An 11,652-nucleotide genomic window follows, 5' to 3' on the forward strand; every position below is an offset into this window, starting at 1 on the left:
TGTAGTCTTGAGAAAAGATGTGCCTATATTATACCAAATAAATGAATATATTGCAAAAATGGGAGAGAACTATTGCAACATCATGGACAAATAATTCAATGTGTTTAAAGATAAATTAACAATAGGTTCAAAATTCCTAAGAAGTTGGTTCAAGACTACAAGGATGATGTGTCTTCATGGTTGATTGTGATAAGGTATACATTCAAGAAACTAAGCCTAGAATTGTATGGGCCAAGCCTCTTAATTATGAGGTAAACATTGATGAGACAAGGGATATCATTGAAGCCCTTTTCAATGAACATATGTATCCAAAGGCCTACTATTTTGGTACTTAGGAAGAGGCAAAGGAAAGAATAGAGCTGGAAATAAAGCTCCCACAAGCGGTTAACAAAGGAAAGAGAAGGATAGCCAAACTAAAATCTAGTGCACCTCTCATGTTAACTAAGGGTAAAGGTGAAGATGAAGAGCAGGTAGAGGATGAAGAAGAATTTGAGAAAGAGGAAGAACCTTTGAAGAAAAAGGGCAAGGTGATCATCACCATGCTTGTAAAGGTATCCACTGCAGTCCTCACAAGGATGTCACAGAAGAAAGAAAGTGACATTGTTTTTAGCAAACCTCAACCCACCTTTCAAGAAAATTTGAAGCAAATGTAAGAAGGAGTTGCAATAAAAAATTTAAAATATTTGAAGTATGAGACTAGAATAGAGGTAAAGCAAAAACAAGTTACAGAACTAGTGCTGACCAAAATGGGAAATGGAAGTACTCACCAGACCAGATTGCCTCTCAAATTGCTAATGAATCGTTAGAGAAAATAAAGCCACGATGGGATTTTTCCATGAAAATAGTAAAATACATATATGCACAAACCCTGAGGTAGTCACTACCGAGAATATCAAATGCTGAGGTAAAAGAGTCTTTAAAGAAAAATGAAGAGAACATGACTCTAAGATTTAATACTTGTTTAATTTTGATTAAAGATACAAAGCATGTAGTTAAGAATGCCACATCATGGAGTTTTATAACTACTAAGAAAAAAAATACTCAATACCAAAATGATATCACTCACACAATCTAAGGATTAGCCAATTCTTATTAATAATTATGTGTGCAAACCATTTGGACCCAACTTCAACAAAACCAAAGGTGGTTTTCTACTCTTTAGGCTCTACAAAACTAGGTTGGGTATACTGAGGGATGATTCAAGACTAGGAAACATTGTTTGAGAATTATTTTAGTTTCATTCTGATTCTCATCTCAAATCCTCAAATACATGCATAATTCTTGACAATTTGATAAACACATCCCATATAACTGATCTGGCCAAAATTCTTCTATAGATCTGCATGTGTTCTTAGCAATTGTGGCTAACTGAAGCTAAAACATTCAATGCAAACAAGTACTAGCAACCTTTTAAGATCTACAAGAAATAAAAGTAAAATTGATTATAATTCTACATTTTGAAAACCATTTATGACATATTACTCTTCCAGCTGAATCAATTTGACCAGTGCCTAATCCATTAGGACTCGTAATCTACTACAAACCCTTAGATCTACTTTTTTCCCTTCCAACAAATATTATCAGCAATTCTTATCAGAATTCATCATTCAAAAATCCTTCTTACTACTATAGCAACCTTATAAAATTCATCAAAGCTTTTACTTAATCCATTGAACTAATAGCAGTGATGAATATATATACAACCTAACTGGATTGCATTCAATTGCACAAGACTTTACTCATACAACATCAAGATAACCAAGTAATCAAAAGGAGACAAAATTTAGAAAGAGCTAATCAGGGGACAGCTCAAAATTTATATTCATTTTCTTTAAAAATTGTGTACATTTATAGTAAATTCAGAATGACCTTAGGAAGAAACACAAAGATCATTCTATATTCATGTATTCTTAGGAACTAATAGAGAAAATACATCATAAACTTGCTCCAAACATTGGACCGAAAATGGATTAAGTATCACTTAAGCCTATTTTTTAAAACTGGACCCTTCTCTAGCCCTAGAATCTCACTTATATAGTGTGAGATGCAACAAGCTTCAAGCTAAGAGAAATTGATAGGTGTCCTTTACAAGAGATATTTGCATACACCTATCAAAAAATGACAAAATGTGAATAACATAAAGACTAGTACACTGAAAATCCTTTTGTGGGTCCATTTCTATTATTTCCTTTGGGGAGATAAAAACACTATGATTGGATTCCTTTAGTGTTCTAGTTCCTTAGGATAGGTGGCCATCAAATGTGACAGTGATGAGTCACCTCCTACCACCTGAGGATCCTCTTTGTCTTTATCATCAATGGCAGAGGTGGCTTCTATTTCTGTGCCCTCTTATTTATCATCATTCTCAACCTAATCATCTCCTTATGTTCATTCTATAGACATAAACTCTTCCTTTGACTTATTATAGGTAGTGTCCTCTAGCCAGTCAAAATTTAGAACTTCTCTATGTACAGTTACTAAAGAATTTGCATTTGCCTCTATATCAACAAAATATTTTCTAATGGAGTTATAGAATATCTGTACTTTTACCAACTCCTCATTTGTCATTGCCCATAACAAATGGCCTTTTTCATTTATAACCTTATTTATTCTTTCATAGAAGACTTCATCTAGCTCCCTCTTCCATTCTTTATTTTCCTTTATTTTATCAATTGTTTTTAGAGCACAAGGGAATAAATCAAAAAAAATTTCAAAATACTTAGAAAAACAAATAGTTAATCTTCTATAGAAAGAATATTGCTTATCATCAAAATCTTGCAACTTATTTAGTAAATCAAAAATTCCTTCTATCTAATGATATGTTAGCTAAATAATAAATATACACATAGTTGTGATATCTAAATTTCTCTCTATCCACTTATGTACAATGGGTTTGAATATAGCTTCATTTTGCTTCAATTCATCCCTGATAGCTGAAATCCTCACTAATTGATCAAAAAATGTAGACCATTCTATTCTATCTATTAAATACATGATGCCTTGCCACAATTTTTCTTCATATTTATTATTAAGTTCTACATGCATTGCATATAACTTATTTTTCTCATCTTCAAAATCCTCTGTAGTATAGAACTGAGACCTTTCTAGAGTATCAGGTATATAAATAATTGGCGTTGATTTAAAAGGTTCAATAGGTGGCTGTGAGGGGTATGCAATCCTAGGTTTACTAGTCTCTCCTATTTTTCTTTTCCCAAGAATCTTCTCTATTTGAGTTACTTTATTTTCTAATGATTTCATTTGCATACCCGTCTCCTCATATGCTTTCAAAACATCTTCAAACCTAGCATTGAGTTGGGAAAATTTATCTTCCTCTTGGCTAGACACCATGCTACCAAATTTTAGCATCTTTGATGCCATCCTAATTATTTTTTTACTACCTATCTCACCATCCCTGAACACTACCAATGCACCAGTATGCTCTACAGTGGGAATCTCATGCATTTTGGTATTTTCCCTTTTTTCCATAGACCATATAATAAGGGCTTGGTGATCATCACTAAATTTGACTCCTATATGAGCCTGTAGTTTTTCTTGAGTAGCCCTCAGTTGAACATCCCTCTATTTCCTTAGTGAATCAAAAATCATGGCATTTGCTATATCCCACTCTGGCAGAAGGAGGACTCCTAAATATCTAACTGCTTGCCTCCCATCTTTAAGAGTAAATTGAGGAAAATTATTCAAAAATTTAGATTTCACCTCTTCCTTAATATCTAAATCAGGTTTGTCTGGTTGTTCTTCTTTTATCCTCTCATAGGTTTTCTCCAAATTTCCCATGTTTAATCTCCACAAAAATTGAGCAAAAGCCCTACACTTTACAAAATTCTCATCATTAATAAACCTTTCAGAAGCTTGGGCAACTATTGGATCAATTTCCTTACCTTGGTAATTAGAAATGGTTAAGTCCATGGAAGGTGTAGGAGGTTCTTGTGGATCTCCAATCTTGAAGTCTGTAGAAGTAACAATTACATCTCATGCACCACCCATTTTCTAAGTTACTCCCTTAAAGATGCTTCATCATTGATCCGGATTAGGGACTAGTTTGGGGAGTATTGTTCTACCTAAAAAGAATAAGATCCCTATTCTAATTTCTGCCTTTTTGGAGAGCTAGCTACAAATGGACTTCTTGGTCTTGGCCTTTGATGAAGGGGTGCATGTTGCACACTTTGAATTATTACATAATCTGCCCTTCTTTGCAAAGTATACTAGCTAGGAGCTACCATATTTTTGTCGCTTATCCTTCTTTATACCTCTGTAGCCTTGTCTGGATATGTCTCAACATATATGGCTTTCTTCTCATTCATGGTTTGGATTATTATAGCAAAATTATTCATTAATGCTTGCATTTTAGCTACCCAATATTTCTTATCTTTTAATGAGTCATATTGGGGGTCAAAAGCATTAATGAATTCTAAATTCTTACTGAATACTATCCATTTTTCTTTCATCAATTCCTATTCTTGCAAAGTGAAAACATTTTTGATTATATCCTCTAGATAATAAACTTGTTGTACCATGCGAGAAGCTTTCACCCTCTCTCTTAAGAGGTCATAAAATCCTTCAAGATCAATAAATCTAGCCTGAGATTCTATTATGTTATATCTATCTAAAAACAAATTAAGGTGCTTCCACCCTTTCTTGACAAAAATAAAATCATGAAGTACAGTAACAATTGGAAAGAAGGTACCCTTCTTAGAAAATTCCCTCTCATCTATAGTGCCTATCTACCATAGGAACTCAGCTATCCCTATGTTCAAGGGCACATGGAAAGGTAGAACATGAGGCTTTCCCAAAAAGCCATATACTCATATTACTATTGAGACATTGTAAGGGATTATATCCCCCTAGTTATGACTAACCAATAATCCTTGTGCATGGTCCTTGGGTTTGATCAATTCTAACAATGCTTGTGGAATTCTAGGGTAGTCCCCTTTCAAAATCATCCAAATCTTTGATGCAAAGTATCTATCAAATTTTATATAATTGGCATTTGCAGCTTCTGTAGTCATATCTACACTCCACACTACATTGGATTCCTCTCTCCATCGCTGGTCATTTCCAACTCCATACCCTTGGAGAAGAAGGTAAATCCCTTGTACAAGCATACATGCATGAGTAATGAATACCAACAGAATGGTCTGTCCACTTTTCCCCATGCTATCCCCACCAGGCCATTGTGAATTTATTTCGCAAGGAGAGTAGCAAAATTCAAGCTAGTGCTCATCCCAAATTGAAGAGTTTGAGCCATGATAAGGACAATAGAGCCTAGGATTTGATCAACTTTATCCATCCCATAAATCTTACAAAGAGAAAAATATAATGCTTAAGATCTAAGGTTGAAATGCCTTCTTAGTAATGGCTCTAGGATACTAGCTGTAATCATAGGCAAGGTGCCAATTCTAATAACATGCTCCTGCAATGGCCCTGTTCTTAGGTAAATCCTTTGTGCATCATACCTTGCTTGAAGGTCATTCATATCAATACTTTCATGCACATCATGGTTAGGATTGAGGTTGAAAACCTCACTAATCAATTCAGGGAAAACCCTAAAGAGATTCACTCCAACATGATTCTTTACCCACCCTATAGTTGAATCATATTTCTTTGCCAAATCAATCAATAAATCACTATCAAAGAAAACTGTGGGGACAGTTAATTTACCAATGTCAAACTCCCATACATTGCTCATAGGAGTGTCCAATTTTTTCTCTAAAAACCATTTCTTACACAACTCCAAACCCCCAATGGAAACTTGGGCATCTCTTACCCAATTTTCTCTATCATAAAAACCTTCTACTATGGCTACTCTTGAGTGTTTTGGAATGAGTTCCCTCCCCTTAGTTATTTCATGTACCGATAAGGGGAATTGTTCAAGAAAATCATCGTGTAGAGAACATTTCAAATAATCCATTTTTCTGTTGAATTCATTTCAGGGAGCCATTTTGAATAAAACCCTAGAAATTTTATAACAGTAGATACTTGAATTTCTTAAAGAGTCATAGAGTACTTACCCATTAGAATTCACACTTCTACACTATGTGATTTCTTCTGCAATTTTACTAGATCATTGGCCAAAACATTTTGTGCCCTGGCTCTGAGAATTTTGTAAGCCCTAATGTTCTTTCTATGCTTTGGTGATTTATTAATGGTGAGATCGTTAGTTCTTCTCATACATTGAAATTGCATGAATGAAATATGAATCATATTTACTCTTAGTAACCGTTACCTCCAAATTGTAACCAAATTTGAATCCTATTCATATATTTTCACTAGATCAAACGACTTTGATTTAAAAGGAAACAAGCTTCATGGCTTTAAAAACAAGGCTACATGTCACAATACCACTTGCCCACATTTCTTAAATTTCTTGCACTGTAGAATTGTGAGGAAGTGCCGCTCATTGATCAAGACAAGATCAGCAATCAAATCAATTCACATTTGCACAAAATCTAGTCAGCTATTCTAGCCAATAAGAAACCTTTATATGAGTTAGTGCCTTTTGAAAACTTCCACACTAGTGGGTCCCATATCTTCTTCTAAGTGAGTAGGTACTTGACGTTACACTTTCCCACTTTTCTTATCTGACGAGCATCTTCAAATTATGGGCTTGCACTAGTCATCGATCTTTGAAAGATGAATGGTGGTAATGCTAGAAATCTATAAACCTTACAAGATGAGAAAAGTGACATTATCATGGATAGTTGTCTGCATGGTGCATTCCTACTTTGTTTAAACTTCCCTCAAGTTCTTTATGTAGGAAAGCATCCTTTGTTGATCAAGATAAGATCAATGGTGTGAAAAAATTTTGCACTTTATGGTCAATCATTCACTTGGACCAATGAAATGACCCTTCTCAACCCCCATGCTCTTACCCACCTTACTACTACATTAATTTTTGAGGTTTTTGCACCCATAGCATAAGTACTTCCAACTAAGCACAATTGGTAGACCACATGGTGTAACTTAGCATTCTTTTTTAATTTGGTCCCACTGTGCCATGCATCACAAAGGCACATACTTGCATTCCTTATTTGACTAGAAGCTTCATAATGTGGGATTGCACTAACCCTCAATCTTTAAAAAATCTATGACAGATGAGGCTTCACTTCCATCTGGCAGATAAACTACTTCAGTGGCACATCTGGTAGTACATGTCAATGATCACTTTATAGTGTGTCATACCATAGCATATAGTACTTAAAATTTATCAACCCCACCTTGCCACATGTCCAAGAACTGCTTTCCCACATTGTTTATCTTTCTTGCAACTACAAATAGTGGGCATGTGCTAGCCTTTGATCTTTAACAGATCAACGGTTATAGAATCAGGCATTTTAAATACCACATTGGCTACATTGACAAATAAAATATCTCCATCCATTCTGACTTATCTGAAATTTTCCACGGAAGACATCTCATCATTATCTTTGAGAATGGTGGGCCCATCTTGTCAGACTGTGCCATTTGTCCCATTTTTGCTTCCTCTCTATTATTTAATTTACGAGCATCTCCTTCTTGCAAGAAAGTGCTAGACCTTGATTCAAATGAACTCAATGGTTGACTCTTCTTGGTGATAAAGGCATATCTCTTTTATTAAGTCAACCAATGATATCGTAGGAAATATAGAATGTGCACAAAAGGTACTGACAAACTTGCAAAAGTTCTAACTAGCTTTGACAACTATGAACCTTTTTCAACTCACTGAGGCTAAAATGTCAGCAGGGCCTACATATCAGAAAGGGTCTTACCTACAATATTTAAAGACCTCATAGCTCCATATTGTGACCAAACCTCAACCCTTGATCTTAAAAAGATCTACAATGCTTGAAAGATATCACAAATTGGACCTTTTTTCAAATAAAATAATGTAATTTAGGAAAACTTTATAAAGTTTATCAAAAGATTAATAAAGGCATCTTTGCGCAGATAAATCTTTAGGATAAAAATGTCCACACAAAATTTATTTGAAACAATATTTTCTAAATTTCTCAAAGGCTAGGGCCAAACAAGGCAAGGCACAAGGTTATTTGGTGAATTTTTTGCCTAGGGTTTTTTGACCAAATTTCAAATTACTTGGAGTGCACAATTTTGGGTTTTTCACTATTGAATACAACAAAACAAGGGTGGTGAAAAACTAGGTCAACAGTGGCTTTGTCTGGGGACAATGAATAAGCAAGATTCATATGAGTTCTCAAAATCCTTGGGAGAAGTAGACCACAAGTTTGACCTTAAAAACTATGACAACTTAGAGATAGCAAAAACGTAGAACAAAAAAATATACAGGGACTATACAAAAGACAAAAATATTATATAGAATGTACAAGGAGACCTAGACTACTATTCATGGAGAAAATAAGTTTTTTTCAACAAAATACCTCTTCAAGAATTGTCCATGAATTGGCAGTTCAAGAATATTGTCTGATAGATCTTTGAGAGCATAAGAATCCTCACCCCAAGTATTTTCAATCAAATAAGGGCCTAACCAGATAGGATCAAATTTTCCATGTTTTCCTTTATCTTCTATCCTGGCATTCCACATAAGGACCAAATCTCCACTTTCAAATTTCTTGCTCACTATCCTCTTATCATAGAGTGCTTTAACCTATAATTGCAACTTTTGGTTTCTGATTGATGCTTCTTTCCTAGTCTCAGTTAGCCCAACTAGTTCATCCAATATTTCTTGCATATCATCAATGATATCCTCATCATATATTTGAATTTATTTATACAAACCTACTAGGTTGTTCTGAGGCATTCTTGCTTGAATTCCATACACCATATCAAATAGAGCTATACCAATGGCTTTCTTCACAATTACCCTATCAGCCCATATTGCTAACTGTAACTTGGAATCCCATGCTTTCTTGTCATCATCCAAGGATCTCTTAATAACCTTTAATAGGCTCTTATTTGTGGATTAAACTTGTCCATTTCCTTGTGGATGATGAGGAGAAGATGATAATCTTGTTATTCCATAATTATCAGAAAATCTGATGAATTCCTTAGACTTGAAGCACATTGCATTGTCTGTTACAATTTTCTGAGGACAACCAAATCTGGAAATAATATTATTTAGTAGGAAATTATTAACAACTTTACTTGTTGTATTTATTTTAGGGATAGCCTCTACCCACTTTGTAAAGTAGTTAGTAGCCACTAGAATCCAAGAATCGCCAGTGCTAGACTTGGGGGAAATCTCTCCTATGAAATCCATACCCCATTGTTGAAAAGGTGCTTGGACCTCCACTAGCTCCAATGGAGTATTACCTAAGAACTTGAATTTTCTAGCAAATATCTGACAAGGGTCACATTTCCTAATCATAATTTGAGCATCCTTGAAAAGGGAGGGTCACCAAAATCTAGCCCTCATCACTTTATGTGTAGTGGTCTTGGCCATATAGTGTCCTCCACACACTCCAACATGGATTTCATTTAAGATTTCTTTTTCCTTTTCTTGATCAATACACTTTAACAACCCTCCCTCAAAATTTCTCCACCATAAACTACCTTGGACAATTATGTATCTGATGGCTTGTAATTTAGTACTGCTCTTTTCATTTTTAGGAAAATGAGAAGGAGCTTCCATGTGTTTTAGGTAATATATAACATTAGTGTACTAATCACAATGATCCATGTTACATAAGTCAGACCTGAGGTCATCAACTACCACATTCATCTAATTGGCATCCAAATTAGAGTCAGCCATGAGTTTAGCTAAACCTTGACCTCTTACCAACTTAGTTATCTATATTTCAATATTGAATTCTCGGATCTTGTTGATCCATCTACACCTTTTGCCTGATACTTCCTATTGAAAAAATATGTCTTTGACAACAGCACTAGGCACAAATGCAATGACAATATCACCTACTAAGTAGCATCTAAAAGCCTTTACAACCTTTACTAAAGCATATGCCTATTTTTCATTTATCTCATATTTCAATTCAGTAGGTGACTTACTGAGAAAAGCAATGGGTTGTTCATATTCTTCTTCATTTTTCTACAACAAGACTGTGGCTATAGTGTGAAAGGATGCAAAAGAAAAAATATGCATAGGCTTTGTATAATCTAGAGTTCTGAGGACTGGGGCATTTTTTATTGTAGTTTTAATATTTTGGAATGCTTTTGAAGGCTCACCATTCCAATCTATAGTAGCTCCCTTCTTGTGCATCTTTGAGATAGGTCTACTAATTTTAGCAAAATTGGCAACTAACCTTCTAAGAAAATTAACTTGGCCAAAGAAAGATTGTATTCCTTTTACATTCTTTGGCTTGGGGACTTTATCAATAGCTACTACTCTCTTAGGATCTATTTTCACCACATCTTTAGACACTATATGTCCTATTAATCTACCTTCTATCACCTCAAATGTACATTTCTTTGGGTTCAAGGATACTCCATATTCTAGAGCTTTAATAAAAAAATTCTCCAAAGGCCTATAGTGATCCTTAGCCTTCTTGGAATAGGCTATAAGATCATCCTGGTATACAACCATAAATTTGTCAATATAATCATGAAATGCCACATCCATAGCTCTTTGGAAAGTAGCTCCTACATTAATCAAGACAAATGGCATCCTTACATATAGATAGGTCCCCCATGGGGTTGTGAAGGCTATCTTAAATTGTTCATTTTCCTTTACCAGAACTTGATTGTACCCTAAGAAACCATCCATCATGGACATTAATTCAGAACTAGTTACTTGCTCCAACATGGCTTCCATATTTGGTAATCCATAATTATCCTTCAAGGATACAATGTTCAAATTCCTGAAATCCACACATAATCTTATGTCTCCATTTTTCTTTTTGACAGGTACCAAATTTGAAACCTAGGTGGAACGTCTGATTGGTTTGATTATCCCCCCATCCCTTAATTTCATCAATTCTTCTTGCATTTTGGGAGCTAGGGTAGGGTTTACTGATCTTTTTTCTATCTAAAAGGTTTTGCATTGTGCTTTAGTGGTATGACATGTTGGAAAAAAATCTTCCCTATAAGCCTTAAGGTCATCATATGACCATGCAAAAACATGTCTATACTTCCTAAGCAAGTCAGTTAATAGTTTTTTGATTTTAGCAGGTAAATTTTGGCCAATATAAGCCTTTTTTGGAGCTTCATCAGTACCAAGGTTTATCTCTTCTAATTCTTGAGGCTTAGGGTCCTAAACTCCTAGTATCAAAAATACTTTCCAAGACCACTAACCCCTTTGGCACCTTGTTGGTTTTCAAATGCATAATCTCTTGGCCAAAAATAGTTTCCTTACCATCTATGGTTTCAATTAAATCATTACAATCCATTTCTTGACCCTAGTATCTGTCTTCATTTAACAAAAAATTTATAATGTCTTTGTCATCTTCAAAGACTTGCCAATTTTCAATGTTATGATGTATAGGAGGTCTATTTTGTACCTCAATTTGAGAGATTCCTGCATATGATATCTCCTTGGGTTTGATTGCTACATTTGCTAATAAATTTGCCATTTTATTTTGAGTCCTATCTCTCCATGAGATACAAAATATATCAAAAGATTCTATCTAATCTCAAATTGCATTTCTATATTGTTTCAATCTCCTATTCTTGGATGCATAGGTTTCTTTTATCTGGGAGATAACTAGTTCAAAATCCCCTATGACA

This window comes from Cupressus sempervirens, chromosome 1 (assembly GCF_028749045.1).
Source record: "Cupressus sempervirens isolate cs-2001-9-10 chromosome 1, ASM2874904v1, whole genome shotgun sequence".
In the NCBI taxonomy this organism is placed as follows: Eukaryota; Viridiplantae; Streptophyta; class Pinopsida; order Cupressales; family Cupressaceae; genus Cupressus; species Cupressus sempervirens.